The 16,244-nt window shown below is 44.9% G+C and overlaps 1 long non-coding RNA gene across 1 annotated transcript in view; it reads left to right on the top strand.

The window, feature by feature from the left end:
* The first annotated feature begins 939 nt into the window (after positions 1-939).
* The window catches only part of LOC105710756 (uncharacterized), a 33,915-nt gene continuing 18,610 nt past the window's right edge, over positions 940-16,244 (top strand). The window contains exons 1-2 of the long non-coding RNA XR_001105865.2: positions 940-1,053; positions 7,431-7,595. This is a non-coding gene — a long non-coding RNA (uncharacterized LOC105710756). The remainder of the gene's footprint in view (positions 1,054-7,430; positions 7,596-16,244) is intronic.

Raw genomic sequence — 16,244 nt, forward strand, 5'->3', positions numbered from 1 at the left:
AATGTAGCACCTTGTGCACACAATTAAATGTCAGCCACAGAAAACATTTCCCTTGGCTTTGTTGTTCCAGAACGGGATTCTTTTGTCCTCAATATAATGGATATGCAGAAACAATGATAGAACAGAGATTTTTTTTCTAAAGCGATGACAAACACACTGCTGCTTCCTCCCTCCCTCCCTCCTTCCTCCTTATCCCCACCCCCAAAAATAAATCATTGTTCCAAAAAAAAAAATCCCATTGTCTATTGTCCACGGAGATCAAGATCTGCCTAGGAACAGCTCTGGCGGGCGCCGCAGCAGCCCGGAGCAGCCGGTAGGTGGCGCACGAAGGCAGCGCAGGCGGAGCGCGAAGCCGAGCCCTGAGCGGGGGTCTCGCCGCCCCCACCCCAGCCGCCGCCGCCTTCCACCCCTCCTCGCGTGCTAATTGCTGGATACTCTACCGGGACTTCGGTCAGGGAAAAAGAAAGCGGGAATGGGAGGCGGGGGAGGGAGGAATACACAAAGCCTCCGGGGCCTCGGCGGCCCAGGAGCAGGGCGCCCTCGGCCTCCTCGCCCCCCCCTCCCTCCCCGGGCGCGCGGCTGCTGCGGCCCAGCCGACCTGGGCTCACGCTGAAGCCGCACACACACCCGCGGGAGGAAAGTGGGGACCGCGTGCGCAGCCCCATGCGCCGCGGCGCCTCCCCTCCCAGCTCACCCATCCCGGCCGCGGAGCCCAGGTCCACCCCGAGCGCAAGGCCCGCCCGGCGGGAGTCGCCCTCCCCTCGGGGAAAGCCGAGGCCCGCGGGAGGATTCCGGGACCTGACCGAAGGCCCCTAAGCGGCGGGTTCTGGCAGAGCCCGAGAGCGGGAGGCTCCCCTAGGGGGTCCCTGGGCCGGCGGGCGAGTCCCCTTCCTGGAGGAGCCGCGGGGTCCCTGCCCTCTGTGTCGGAGCTAACGCTGTCAGTTCCTGCAACGATGAACGGCCCATGTGGTCGCCTGACCCCACAATCTCTGCCTTGTGGAACATGGGGTTAAGAGTTCTGCTGGCCCTGAAGTCAGAAGCCTGGATTGAAACGTGAGCATGGACACCTTGGGGCTCTGTCACCTTAGGGTTGTTCCTAAACTCCCCAATTCCGCACCTCCCTAGCCATCAAATGCAGGGAATAATAATTACTTCCTAGGAATGTTGTGAGGATTTTTAAAAAGTGGTTCTTAACTTAGCAGGAAGCCTGGCATAGAGTAACTATCATTATGAACAACCCGACTCTCCTTGTAGGAAGAGGGAGAGGCACAGTTTGCCGCCCTTGAGACAGACCTGGCATCGCTGTTGTAGAGACTCAGGAGCAAGGGTTCGGAGCCCAGGAAACGTGGCTCCTAACAGGAGCTCCCATCTGTCCTCTGCTGCCCCAGCCCCCATCCTCATGCCTGGCTGCTGCGGCTGTGTAGGACACTCCCCCTCTCCCTCCTCTCCCACAGAAAAAGGATAGACCTGCTTCTGTGGTTTATGCCCTTTCTCTTTTGGAGAGTTCTGACAGAGCTGTATCAAACGGGCTTGGGAGGCAGACACACGAGGTAGAACCGCGGCTACACCCCATTTGCTGGCTAGGAATTTGGGCAGTTATTTAACCTCTGGGGCTTCAGTTCACTCCTCTATAAAATGGTGGGCCTGATACCTACTACACAGGTTTTTTATGACAATTAAGGGAAATACTGTGTATAACTGTCTGGCATGTACTATCTCTTCAGTACATTTGAAAATTTAAATTTTACAGTTGAAATTAGGTTAGAGTATCTTGCAGAAAATGATGGTGGCTCACTGGAATTTCCAGATTTCCACCAAAGGTGGACCCAACAACTGCTAACAGCTTCTCCACTCCCATCTGAGTCATCAAGGTTATTTCCCCTCCAGGAAAAGAGCAGAAATCCAGTGAGGCCGCATTCTCCCCAGAGCCTCACAGGTGTAACTCAGACACTTAAATAGGTTTGGATGACCATTTTAGAGCCAGAAGAGTCTCTGGGGGTGGACCTGGCTTTAAAGTTGAATTCTAAGCCATGATTGTGTATCTGGCTCATCAGAGCCTTCTTCCTAGCCATCCCCACTTGCACACTGCGCCCCAAGTAGAGGTGTGGTGGCTGGGGCAAGGGACTGTAGGTCCCGACTGTAGGTCGGGAGCTGTGGACCCTTCTCTAAAAGGATACTCGAGAATCTCCATGAGCATCGGATTTGTATAGCTGTTAGAAGTTCAGGCACTGGGCAGACTGATTCCCAGAAGCAATGGCAGGGCCAATAGGCAGCTGCGGTTGCCAGCCTCCCAGATGATCTCCAGTGACCCCTGCCTCCTGGTATTTATGTTCTTGTGTATTCCCCTCCCCTATGAAGCAGGACTAACCTGTGTGACCAAGTGAATATTGCAAAATGATAGTGTGACTCTGAAGCCTATAAAAGACATTGTAGCTTCTACCTTGCTGTTTCTTGTATCACTCATTCTGGGGAAAGCCAGGCACGACGTCATGAGTTGTTTGGAGTGGTCCATGTTTCAAGGAACTGAAGCCTCCACCATCAGCCAGCGGCAACTCACCAGCCGTGTGAGTGAGCCCTCTAGGAAGAGGATCCTCTAATGCTAGTCACACCTTCAGATGACAGCAGCCCTGGCCAACAGCTTGGCCTGGTGAGAGACTCTGGGCCAAAATCATGCAGTTAAGCTATCCCTGAATTCCTGACTCACCAAAAACAACAACAACAACAACAACAAAAAACTGTGAGATAAAAAATATTTTAGCCTATTTGAGGTACATAGATGCTGTATGGATAACTAACACAGCAACATGAAAAGAGTCCCAGGCTCCCATTGGCCAACGCAGGGCTGATAATAAGGGTTCTGCCCCCTCACTTGATGAGCTCTGCTAGTTCCATATATGCCTGGGGTCTAAAAACTGTTTTTTGACCTCACCTGAGGCCCCACCTTCAAAGGATCCAGGGGGAAAAACAAGCAAAAAAAACCCAGAGTCTCCTAGTAGCACCAAGTTAGTAGTAATCCTAACCTGTGTTTTCAAAAAAGTGTTGCGAGTAGGGCATCCCCTCCCTCCCTGCACCTCTCCACAGTTCTGGCGTCTGGCCCAAGTGTAAAATTGTCAGCACTGTGACTGCTTTTTGGTCTTGTTATGAGTGTGTCTGCTCTGATGTGTTGGTTCTGGCGTGTCATGGGGGAAGTGTGAGCACAGAAGAAAAGGCTGTATCAGATCTCTTCGTGTTAATAGCCTGCCTCTGAAAAGGCTGCTGGTGAGTGGGAGGAGACAGGTTATGATAACCTGAAGGGTATAGAGCCAGGCCATTCCACAGATCAGGTGTGAATGCTAAAGTGGTCAGGTCACTTTGCTTCTTTCTGAAGATTCCCTGGTCAGTTCTAGCACCAGTTACCTGTAGATAGAGACATGAGGCTAAGTCCATGACCCTAGCAGTGACGAACTCTTATGCACCACTATCTAGTAGAAGTCTTACAAATTTTCACTGTTGCTCACACTTAAGAATCATGTTTTTTGCCAGGTGCAGTGGCTCACACCTGTAATTCCAGCACTTTGTGAGGTGATCACCTGAGGTCAGGAGTTCGAGACCAGCCTGACCAACATGGTGAAACTGTGTCTCTATTAAAAATACAAAAATTAGCTGGGCACCTGTAATCCCAGCTACTTGGGAGGTGAAGGTAGGAAAATCACTTGAACCGGGAGGCAGAGGTTTCAGTGAGCTGAGATAACGCCATTGCACACCAGCCTGGGCAACAGAGTGAGACTCTGTCTCAAAAGAAAAAAAAATCACGTTTTTAATTCAAGCAAAGCTAATTAAAATAAATTACTAGATAATAGTCTTGGGCTGACCAAATGCTACTTGAAATCCTGTACTTTTGTGAAACATCTGCCAATGAGCATAGTTAACTCATATTTTTAAGTATAAATGAATCTAAGATATCTGAGTGGGTGTTTATACTATTCTGCTAGAGTTCTGGGCTGGCTATTTGGTGTAGACTTTAGATCCCCCAGATAGAGGCCTGAAATGGGGTTGGCTAGTCAGGAAACATCAACCTCTTGAAAACCATCCTGATCCCTTAAAATCCATTTCTTATTTTTGATGTGACACTGTTTCAGCTTTTTATTTTTTTCAGAAAGTTTTATTTCTGCTATATTTTTAGAATCAAAGTATTTATTTAAGGTGAAAAAATGATACAGCATTTACAACTGCTGGAACTGCTTTTTAATTGAGAACAAAAAGGGAATACCTAGGACAAGAATATGCAATTACCACATTTATTGTTTTCAGTGAATTTTTTGTCAAGTTTGTTTATCTTATTGTTAATGTGATGATACAGCAATCCTTGGAAAAGAATAACACGTGCGTTAAAGAACAAATCTAGATAAAAATGGAAAACTGAGTTAGCCACAACCCACAAGGCCTTCTTTGGGAATAACTCGAAGAGAAACCGACTCACACTTCACAGAAGAATATGGCACTGTCATTTTTCCCTGTATAGTGTCGGAGTGTAAAAGCCTCAAGGCATTATCAACTCGTCATCTATTTTGTGATGTGCTTCTATTTTCGGGAACCCGCCCTTTGGGGCAAGTTTTGATGCGTTTGGTCATTGGTGCCTACTACTTTGGTCCCACACACACTCGGTGTGGCCAGTCCCCACCTGGAGAGTTCACCATGGTGCCCAAGAGCAAGACAAGCAGGGTCACTGTGCACCCACAGGACCAGAGGAGGACCTCGGGACCCACCCACTTCCCACAGACAAGCTAGAGCTATATGAAGTCTGAAGGAAGATAAATTATTCCAAATGATCTGGAAAAAAATGATAAATTATACGTACATTTCCAAGCCCTGGATATTATTTAAAAAGCAAACGAAACAAAAAACTTCTCTTTTCTCTTGCTGGGATTTCTGATGATACAGTAAGCAAGTCCCAACAGGTGACCTAATCAAAAATAGCTATATAGCACTTACAAATGTATATAGCTCAATCATCAACCTTGCAGAGTAAGGAAAGAAGAAACTGAAGTATTTATACTTCTCTGGTAAACAATGGAATAGATTGTCTCTAAGCATATCTTCCAGCTAAAAAGTTCTGCAGCATAGTTTCTATAAATGACTTTAATCTGATTATAATATCCATCCATTCAGCCAGATATTTGAAAATTATTTAAGTGCCGAGTTATATACTAAGCACAGATATACATTAATGAATGAAATAGACACGGGTCCCTCCTACAGGCTACAGCCAACCAACTGACAAACAATTATAGATATATTTACAAACTGCATACATTTGGGGGGGTGGAATTAGGTACAGAGATAGAGAATAACATAGTGTAGCTATATAGGCAGATGGATTAGAAATGGCCTCTCTAAGCAGAAAACATTTACATTAACATTTGAACAATTAAAAAAAAAGTCTGCATTAGCCATGTGCAGGGATGGGACATGTTGATGTTCCAGGAAAATTTAAAAACACCACACACATGCACACAGCATAGGCAAAGATCCTGAGAAGGAAAAGGATGGTCTATTTAAAGAATAGAACATTGTGGGGCCGGGCGCCGTGGCTCACACCTGTAATCCCAGCACTTTGGGAAGCCGAGGCGGGTGGATCACAAGGTCAAGAGATCGAGACCATCCTGGTCAACATGGTGAAACCCCGTCTCTACTAAAAATACAAAAAATTAGTTGTGCATGGTGGCACGTGCCTGTAATCCCAGCTACTCAGGAGGCTGAGGCAGGAGAATTGCCTGAACCCAGGAAACGGAGGTTGCGGTGAGCTGAGATGGCGCCATTGCGCTCCAGCCTGGGTAACAAGAGCGAAACTCCATCTCAAAAAAAAAAAAAAAAAAAAAGAATAGAACATTGTGGATACAGACACTTGCAGACTGAAGAACAAGCTAGAATCAAAGCCTGTCAGGGTTTGATTGGGTTATCTAGCCTGGCCATCTGACCAGTTCTTATATCCCCCTCACAGTATGCCCTCTAAATAGCCAGTACCAGGAGAGGGAGATGGAAAAATAATAAATAAAAATAAACAAATAGCCAACCAGCTTGTGCTCAGGTCTCTCCAACGAGAGGGAATGTACTACCTCTTGAAGTATTCATGCCAATTTGGTTTTAAAATATGAACGTGTTCCACCTTAGGGAAGCTAGGACTGGAATCATGAGTTGTAAGTCCCAGGCCTGCACATGAGAAAATTTTTGAGTGGAAATGGAAGAAGCTACTTAGATAGCCATATCTCCTGTTCTTTATTATGTGGGTTGCCAAGGACAGGCAGAAAGATTTCAAGTTCATCATCTATTTTGAAGGAGAAAAAAAATCTGAAAATGATAAGATAGCTCTCACATGCTTTCCACACTTTTCTATTGTAGCAAAATTCAGGTCAGCATCCTGGCAAGCCAGAGATTGCACAATAAGGTCAGTTGTGCTCTTGCAAGACAACCGTGTATTGGGGCTGCAGTGGGGAGGTGGAAGTGATTTTCTGTGGTCCTGGTGGCACATATGTGGAGGAAGTGCATCATACCCTCCAAGTTTACAAAGTCTTTGATAACATGAGTTGGCTTCCAAATAGCCTGTTATTACCCTCACTAAAGAAGCTCTATAGGATCCCAGGAAAATCCTGCCAGTTATTTGCTGGTATTGCCCATAGCAAGCACATACCACCAATAGTTTGAGGCTGGTCTGAGTATGTATTTGTTCCACAATACATAAAGAAACCTAAGTTTCCAGGTCTTAAGAGAGGCACTTCCAACTTTATAATCCACAGGCCATCTTCTCTTAAACTCATTTATGAATTTTCATATGGTGACCATTGACCCAGCCTCATTGAAACAGTCTTCAAAGGATTTTGGCTTGTCTTTCAGACAGCCTAAGGGTTTGAAAAGTCAAAAAGTTGACCAAGACAAAATGCTAACCCATGCAAGGAAAATCCTTTTGGGAGCCAAAGATTTTCACCACTGAAACACAATTAAAAATTACCACAGATTTTCAATTCTTAGATAGGAGTAATGCTCTAAAAATATCAAAGTGTTGGAAAAATAGAGCAAAAAAAAAAAAATCAGAATATCCTGATAAGGCTGGCAGGTGGAATATGGTGTCCATATGCCTCCTGGTTTTAGACCAAACTAAACACAAATCTACAGACCGGTGCCGCAAATATCACTGCCAACTTTTTGAGCCAGTTCACAGCCTATTAGACTGCTGCACGTTAAAGGAGATGCTAGATTTACCAACATGCCCTGGAATGCAGCCAGCCCACAAGGACTGAAGGGGTGTCCTCTGGGCTAGTCAATGTTAAGAAGGAATGTCAACAGGGTGCTCTTAAAGTTGCCCTGTGGTGAGCTGTGGTGGGACAACTTGAAGGAGCAGGCCAAAGACCCTACATTAAGACTTACTCAAACGCACTTTTTGTGATGACTTCTAGCTGTAACAGCTCTGCAGAGAGAGCAACACGCCTTGCTGGCCAGAAGCAGGGAGAAGCAGAGCAGATCCTTCTGACCAGAGGCATTTGAGGACCAGCCTGGCGAAGAAGCCCATCTGGAAATAGCAACCTGGCCCTATGAATAACGATGGGAACAGTAAGCCACAGGTCAGTCCCTGACTTTCACACAACCCAGACACAACCATCAATTGTTCATTAGTGGAGTGTGGCAGTTTGGAACTCAGGTTATAGAGTCAGGTGGCCTGGGTTCAAATTTTGACTCTATTGTTTAGTAGCCAAGTGATCAGAAGAGAGTTTCTCAACTTCTGTAAGCTCATTTCTTCACCTATAAAATTAAGATAATAATCATACCTACATTATAGAGGAGTCTATGAATATTTATGCTACCTGTTAGAATAGCACCTGGCACATAGTAGGTGCTCAATAAATGTTTGCTAGATTGTTACCAGTCTTTATGGCTTCTCACAGAGAAATGGAGGTCATATTGTAGTTTGCCATCAACAGATCTGTGCTCATATTTCTGCCATTTACTATCGAACACTGAGGGCAAATTATTAAGAATTTTACATGCCAGTTTCTTCCTCTGGCAAATACAAATAATAATACGTAGATAATAGGCACAAAACCAGTGACAGGGTGTGGCATGCTGTTGGGTCTCAGTATATAGTAATTATTATTATTTGGTCCTGATGGCTGAAGGTCTAGAAGTTTCTGCTATGACAGCAATGTTCCATATCAATGCTGTATAATATGATAGCCATTAGCCACTTCTGGCTCCTGAACACTTGAAAGGTGGTTAGTACAACTAAGGAACTAAATGTTTAATTTCACTTAATTTTAACTTAAATATGCACATATGTGTTGTGGCTTATTCCTTGAACAGCACAAGCTGGGTTGTTCAAGCCTTATCCTGTCCTCTCCATATTCTTTCTATGCACATGTCATGTCCATCTCATTGCCCTCTAGTATCTATACCAGGGATTCGGAAAAGAGAGGGCATAAACGTAGATTTTGGCAGGTTCATAGGTATTGTGGCATAATTGAAAGAAGAAGTGAGTCTGGGGGACCATTCCATTCCCAGTGCTGTGCACTACCCTTGGGCAAGTCATTTAGCCTCATCTTCAGAAGAGAGGTTTGATACTGACATGATTTCAACGTTCCCACTTATCACATGATCACTATAAGGAGAGGATAAGAAATACTACAGAAGCTTTGATTGCTTTTCAGGTTCTATGAGTTGCATTTAGCTATGTTCAGTGTCTGCCAGATTTAAAGATGAGTTATGTAAGTGTTGCTATACAAACTAATATAAATGAATAGGCACAGATAAAAAAGAAATTGAGGCCAAAGAGAAATTAACCTCAGAACAAAGAAAAGGGATTTTGATGAAAAAGCACATGTGTTCTGTCAGAGCAGAGTGCTCCTGCCATACCTTTCTGGAGAGATGTGGCCTTGCCACAGTGTGGGCCAGTGTGGAGAGTGCTGGGGAACACTTGACTAGTGAAGACTTTGGATACATAAACCCATAACACGATTTATTGTCTCCAGCTGAGTACAAAACCTAAAGGAAATTCCGCAAAACAGATCTCAAATCCACACTGAGTAGAAAGAGCACAGGACACGGAACCTGGAGGCCGAGATTCCATTCCTGGATCTCTGACCAACCAGCTGGGTGACCCACCCTTAATCTTGCTAACTTCTTGGAGCCACAGTTTAATCATCTACACAGTGAGTTGGTTGGACCCTTCCCCTGGCAACTTGAAAAATCTGTGATTATGCTTAGAACCCTAGAAATTTCAAAGATGCTTTTCTATGCCAGGAACCTACAGTGTGAGAAATTCCAGGAGCTGAATCTGATAACAATTCACACACACACACACACACACACGTACACACGTTTTCTGTTAATCCTGCTGAAGAGGAGGCCATGCCCTATCTAATATGACCCCACAGTCCCTATCTGAAGCAACATATGGACCATAGGTGATGGCACCTGCTTGGTTATAAACATAATTGTGATGATTAGCCTTGACAGTACCCAAGGAGTTTTTTTAGATTTTTTAAAGAAACAGAGCAAAGCAATTCTTTGCATTATCAGGCTGTTGTTGTTGGTGGTGGTAGTGGTGTATGTGTGTGTATGTTAAGGCAAAATGGGAAAGCTCACCACCTGCTTCTATGAATGTTGAAATATAATAAACACTATTCTCACTGGGGAAGTACTGGTTCATAGCAGGAGGAAACAACCGTGACTTTCAGAAAAGGAAAACTGGTGGCTAATGAAAACCATCCAGATAATTGAGTTTATCAATCTGTTTGGCTCTAAATCCTCTTTCTCTGCCATTTTCATAGTCTCTAAGTTCACAAGTTGTTTTGAAGCTCAGCTGGCTCTCTCGTTCTCCCAAGGCAGCTGTGTGATAAATAATACCCCTTGCCCTCTCCCCAAACAACAGAAAATGTTGGTTTTGGAGAACACCTGGGGAGTATTCCCCAGACATGCACACACCATTTTCAGACCAGGAAGTCCCTTTGAGGCGGTACTCACTGGACCCTGAACCCCAGTCATCTCAGGAAGGAAATTAAGAAACTGCAATGTTAGCTGAGTCCATTGCCATATTCATTCTGGGCTGCTTCTCCACCTTGCTGCCCTCCTCCAGCACCCAGGCTGGCTACTCTCTACACAAGAGCAGTCTCCCCTGGGGCTTTTACTTCCTGGTGACAGCCTGGCTGCCCTAGTAGGAGAGGATTTTGCTCTTTTGTTGGGGCCCTTACAACTAAATTTACGGCTTTTTTATTAGGTTGGCAGGTGCTTTAAGTGAGGGAGGAAAGAAGTGGCATAGCTTGCAATGTAGTTTCTGTTTGGAAAACAAGCAAGTAGAAGTATTTATCCACAGTCATTTTCTGCTGAAAGGTTGCAAAAGTTTTCAGGCACTATTAAGAAGGGAACTTCTCCCTGCTTCAAGCCTAGGTTTCTGGAACATTAAGGCTAGAGGGAGTCTCTAGGATCATGAAAACTTCTGCTGGTGGGAAAGGGCCCTAGAGAGAAGCTAAATAACATGCCCAAGATCCCACATTGCACAGTGAGTCAGGGCTCCAACACAAATGCCAGGATAAACTAATTTCCCTGCATCTCACCACTACCGCTCCCCACTTTCTCTTTATCTCAGTTTCTCTCTCTTTTCTTCCCTCCTGTTTATCATCTTCAAAAGGAACCTTTTTTGGTGGGCCTAGGAAGAAACAGTAAATCTCTGGAAGAGACAAAGAAGGTTGCCAGCCTGTTTTCTTGCCTTCCTTCCTCCCTCCACTCCTTCCTCTTGCCCTTCCCTTCTTCCCTATTTTCTTTCTTTCTTGATATTTACTGTTCTGTCTTTGCCCAGGAAATAAAACTGCTTTTTAAAGAAAAGTATCTGGGCATGTATGTGTGTGTATGTATGTGTGTGAAGTGTGTGTGTGTGGAGTGTATGTGTGTGTGAAGTGTGAGAATGTGTGTGTAACCATGACTGTATATCTTTCTGGAATAAGCCAAACAAAAATGTAAATGGCTTTCCAAGCAAGTGGAACATATAAAATGATAGTTTTATTTGCCTATTCCTTGAAAACCTTAAAAATCAGTGTGTGGACAAATTTTTCATGCCCCACAAACCCTGGGTTGCTGCCCTTCCTTGTGTTTTTCGAGATCATCCCATTTCCTTTGGGCTTCTCCCGGCTCTCCTCCAATCCACTCCTATCCTTGCCAAGTTGTCTCTTCCATTATTAGTCATCCTAATAAACACTCCTAATAAACACAAACCCTATAAACCAATCCAGGATGCTGCTTTTGGCTCCTCTGCTGCCTTTAGGAAAGACTGATACCTGCATTAACTTTGTCATCTGTCCTGGAGAAACCCAGCTGAGATCTCTAACATATTCTGCTGCAAGCTGCAATATAATGGACATATTTAGTGTATATTCTGTTGTTAAATGGAATCTGCATTTCTAAGTGAACTAAAAATGCTTAATTATTAATAAGTTCCCCAGGGATTAGTGACATTTAGGATGATTTTATCATGCTGTAGATATTTAACAACACAATATGTATGGTGGTATCGAATTCAACCTCTTTTGTTTAAAAGAGCATTCCTCCCAAAGTCATTTGGACTCATACACCATGTAGATTAGTCTCTGAGCATCCAGACCCAGGTAGAGGTAGAGGGAAGTTACTGAAAAATGGGATGGAATTGAAGCTGAGGCAATAGTGCAGGGAGGGGTGGAAAGAGGCACCAAGGAGCCTCATCCTGGGAGCTGGAATTGGTTGGGGGTGGGCTACAACAGGAGCTTTCACTGAGGCGGAGGCAATGGTGGCAATAAAAAGTTAATGGAAAGATCACAGGGCTAGGAATTAGGGCGCCAGTCTTCTAGTTCTGCACCAATTTGCAGCATGACTCTGAGCAAATTACCTCTCAGAGAGTTTTCTTCTACATATGAAAGGCATAATTGTACCTTCCTTAGCTACCTTATAGAATTGTGAGCAAGGTAAATAAAAATACCTTTCATATACCTTGCTCCAACAACTTAAGCATTTCATAACAAACATATTCAAAGGTGGGGGAAAAGGAAATAGCATTCACCAAGCACTGTCTATGTGCTAGGGGTTGTTTCCAATACTTTTACAAACATGAAGTCAACTAGCCTTTGCAAAAAATCTGAGACAAACCTGACTGCTCCCATTGCAGAGTAGGAGATTAAGGTCACAAAGCTAGTGGCTGAGTCAGGCTGAAAACCTAAAGGGAACAGGTACATATTTGAACAGACAATATGTGAAGGAAAATGGGTCACAACTTTAATTTTTAAATAGGAATGTTCCATCAACCTAAACATTTGGCTGACTTACACATGGTGATATGCATTATCACAACATAGGAACATTAACATGAAATTTTAATTATTTTGCCATCCGTCTAATTCTTGGCACAGTTCTGATATTAAGGAAGGAAAATCTCTTAGTGTCAAAAATAGATTTTTAAATAAAGTAAATGTTTAGGAAGTCCTCCATTAGGTTTGTAGGATCTTGATCTGTTGGTAGTGGATTGATAATATTGAATTTAACACTCATTACTTCCTTATTTCTGGAATTTCACTGCGAGACTGGCTTTGGATGGCGTTTCAGACTCCAGTAGTAACAATTATTTATCTTTCCTCCATTCCTGTTCAGCACCCTGCGTTCTCCCCAGGATGGTGGAGAGCTCATTTGCATACAAATGCTCAGCACATTGTAGGTCCTGGTTGGCAGCGTTCAGCCTGGAGATAAAGTTATTGATGGCTGTTTATAAGAGAGACAAATTGGAGCAAGGTTTGGAGCAAGAGACCAGAAGCCAGTCCATCACCTGCTCCCTCGGTGACCTCATGTCACCTCTTCATGCTTCAGTTTCTCCATCTGTTGGTGGAAAGAGTGATACATGATACCTTGCTCTCAGACTGTCAGGAACATCTTTGGAAAGCACTAGGAGATGCTGAAAGAGGCCTGAAAGTCTTCATAGTCCCCTAATGTGGTAAAAATAAAACCTCATCTGATGGTTTACAAATTACAGAAAATATATATTTTCTCTCAAAATTAGAAGATGAAAAAGTACTTATATTTCTTCATTCATTAGTTGAGAGTGTTTCATTAAATCCATATCTGTGGCTGGACCTAATGATCCATTTAAATATAAACAGATAACCTGCAGAAGGTGCACAAGTAGATGCTTTTATTAATAATAGTTAACTTGGCTACTGTGAAATGCATTTCTACACTATGTTTAACATTTTTAGCATGCTTCCTCTCTCGCCCTCACTACACACTCACACACACTTCCCCATGGTAGAATGGCAGATAAATGGTATCATGTCCTTTATTTTACAAATGAGAAAACCTAAACTGGAAGAAGTCAGTAAACTGCCAAGTCCATGCAGATAATTAGGGACAGAGTTAGAAAAATGTAAGCCTCAAAATCCACTGCTTATCCCTCTCAACTTCATTTTTTAGAACCCTGAAGCCTGGCTTTTTTTCTCTCTCTCTCTTTCTGTTTTTTTATATCTTTTTTTACCCCCCTCCACTTACTGATCTCACAGGGCTACAGGTGCCTTCTCCATATTCCTTCTCTAGGAAGGCTTCTAAAGCAACACTCTCATCTCTGAGGTTCTCAAGTAAAGTTTGCAGGAAAGTGAGAGCTCAGACATGACTGTTTGCTTGTTAAGCTTGTTCCTTATTGCAAGCCCAGAGAAAAACCTACTGAAAATCATATTACTGCGTCACTGGGACCTCCAGACTGCTCTAAGTGGAGGATCCAGTCATGCTGCACAAGTAATCTGCAGGCTGAAATAGCTGCGTCGTGATGCTATTACAGACATGAGCCTGTTTTGTATGAGCTTCTAAAGTGTAGCCAGGCTTAAGAATCAGAAGGGAAAGCATGAACTGAACACGAAAAGAGCACCTTAAACTAATATTTTTTTTCCTGTAGGGAATTAAATTGTAAAGCTTATTAGAAACTGATGAAGAAGCACAGAAAAGCTATAGCAGATGAGGTTCCAGCTCCATTGTTCACACACATCCGACAACGACTTAATTCTCTGCATCCCGTTTGCCAGTCTGCTATTATTCCTTCCCAGTAAGTGCCCCCCAGTACCTGCCCAGTATCACTCAGCCAGAAAAGTTTCCTGAGATTTTTCAGTACTGAAACAAAGAGGGCTGCAAATGGGAAACCCAATACAATAGACAGCCAGCTGCTGCTGGCCATGGCATGGCTCCCCAGGCTCAGACAGAAAGAATGAACCCGCTCGAAGATGCTCCTGTCTGCCCCACTTGAGCCACTACTGCCAGGGCCAGCATCCCTGGGAAATTGCCCTGTAAAATGAGCAGCTCCCTTTCAACAGCAGACTCCCAGCTGCTTCCCACCTCAGAGGCTGCTATTGGGCATGACAGGGCAGTCCTCCTGGCCTGGCTTGCTCTCAGTAGGACTATTAGGAGCCTGGGCTGGGAGGCACAGGTGGGTGGGGGTAATGCAGCAGCCCCAGGTGGCATACCTGCCCCTTGCATGGTCCTCTCCAGCTTTAGGTTGACGGGGCTGGTATTGGGCACCCTTCCCAAGTGTATTGATCTCCCCTCCTCTTCCCAAATTGCTCCATGCACCTTCACCCACGCTAAAGCCCTGCCTGGAAACAGAACACTGTGGCCAGCCCTTCCCCCAAGAGCCAGAAGGTCCAGCTCTGGCCCACAGCCAGGGTCTAAAGAAACAGCGTAGGGCAGAGAGAGGCAGTGGGTGGGACTGAGAGCCTTGTGTTACACATTCAAAGCCTAATTTTGGATCAGAGTCATCCTTGTAGCCAAGCCTGAAAGATCACTGAGGCCCCAAAGTGAACCCACAGCTCTGAGGCGGGGTCTGGATGAACCCTCAGCTCTCTTGCCCACATGCTACTCTCCTTAGGGAAGTTAAGTTAGGCTTGTTTGGGTTTTCGCTGATGTTGTTTTAAACATCAGTTGTCTTTTAGCCTCATGCTCGCCGAGGGCAACGCAGTTTCCTACCCCTATCTCTGTATACATTCACAAAATGCCTCGGCTGGGACGCTGACCAGAAGCCAGGGCTCCTAATGCTACTGCCTAGGACATGCCATTCCGCTGGTGGTCACAGCAGTCAGACAATAGGCCAGTCACCCGAGGGCAGCTGCAGGTGAAAGCATGCACCTTCCCATTAACAACAGAACCAACTGTCTCTGACATGAAGAGTCCTGCCAGAGGGGAACCAGACCCGAACCAGCGGTGGCCTCTGGAAGCCACAGGAGAGAGAAGGGCTGCTCCCTCTTCTTACAAGGGTGTGGGCACTTCCTTCTGAGAATTTGTTGCTGCCAAGATCAGGCTGTTGCCTCCCTGGAACTCGGGGTATCGGGATTCTTGTTTGCAGAGCTGGCCAGCCAGCAGCCCAGAGCAGCTGGTTGTAATTATGCGTTGCAGCTTCAGAGGAAGTTGCTGGCTGCAGAGCGTGTGCTGGGCCTGGCTGCACATTGGCTGCTGGGCTTAAGGGAACAATGGAGATAGAAACCAGTGGCAGCCGGGGAAGGGGAGGAGCAGGACGAGGGTGAAGACAGGCAGAAAGAAAGGGCAGGAGCTGCTCCCAGCGCTGAATATGGAAAAACCCACATCTGCACTCCAAGGATCCTTCTCTTGTTCCCAGGCTTAAAACAAAGTGCATGCCCCTCTGTGAACAGCCCCCTGACTTTTCTTTTAAGCTGTACCTGATGCTCACTGTATTTAGAGAAGTGTGCCTGGCTGACATATTGAATAGCACTCCTCAGCCTATTTAATCTAAATTGACTGCATCTTTGTAGCAGCTGGCCACAGGGAAAAACAAAAGAATTCATGATGAAAAAGGCAAATCTCTCTTGAACAGAAAGGACGGGGGTAGTGGTAGCAGCAGTTAAACATCTCAGTACCTTGCTGAATACTGTGCCCAAATGTGTACATCAGGAGGAAAAGAAAAAAAAGACAACTTTAGAGAAGTGGAATGTGGGTTAATTAACAAGTTTTTTTTTTCCTGGATGGAGAAAAACTTATTAATGTCTGGTTCTTTATACTTTCCAAGATTTCTTCAGTGCTTCCTAATTAGAACGTAGCAGGAAAACGAACAGAGGAAAATAGGCGACTTGGGGCTTTCTTCCTGCTGCCTGTGTTTAGAGCCTCCCCCCAACCCCCCTCAAAGCAGCAAAGATCTTCACATATTTATGGACAGTCACATCTACTTAGTCCTTCTGTGGTCCCTTCCTCCTTTCAGTTGGGAGCTTGCTTAT

The sequence above is a fragment of the Aotus nancymaae genome, unplaced genomic scaffold (assembly GCF_030222135.1).
Source record: "Aotus nancymaae isolate 86718 unplaced genomic scaffold, 86718_ANA_hifiasm-v0.15.2.pri h1tg000033l, whole genome shotgun sequence".
NCBI classification, from domain to species: domain Eukaryota; kingdom Metazoa; phylum Chordata; class Mammalia; order Primates; family Aotidae; genus Aotus; species Aotus nancymaae.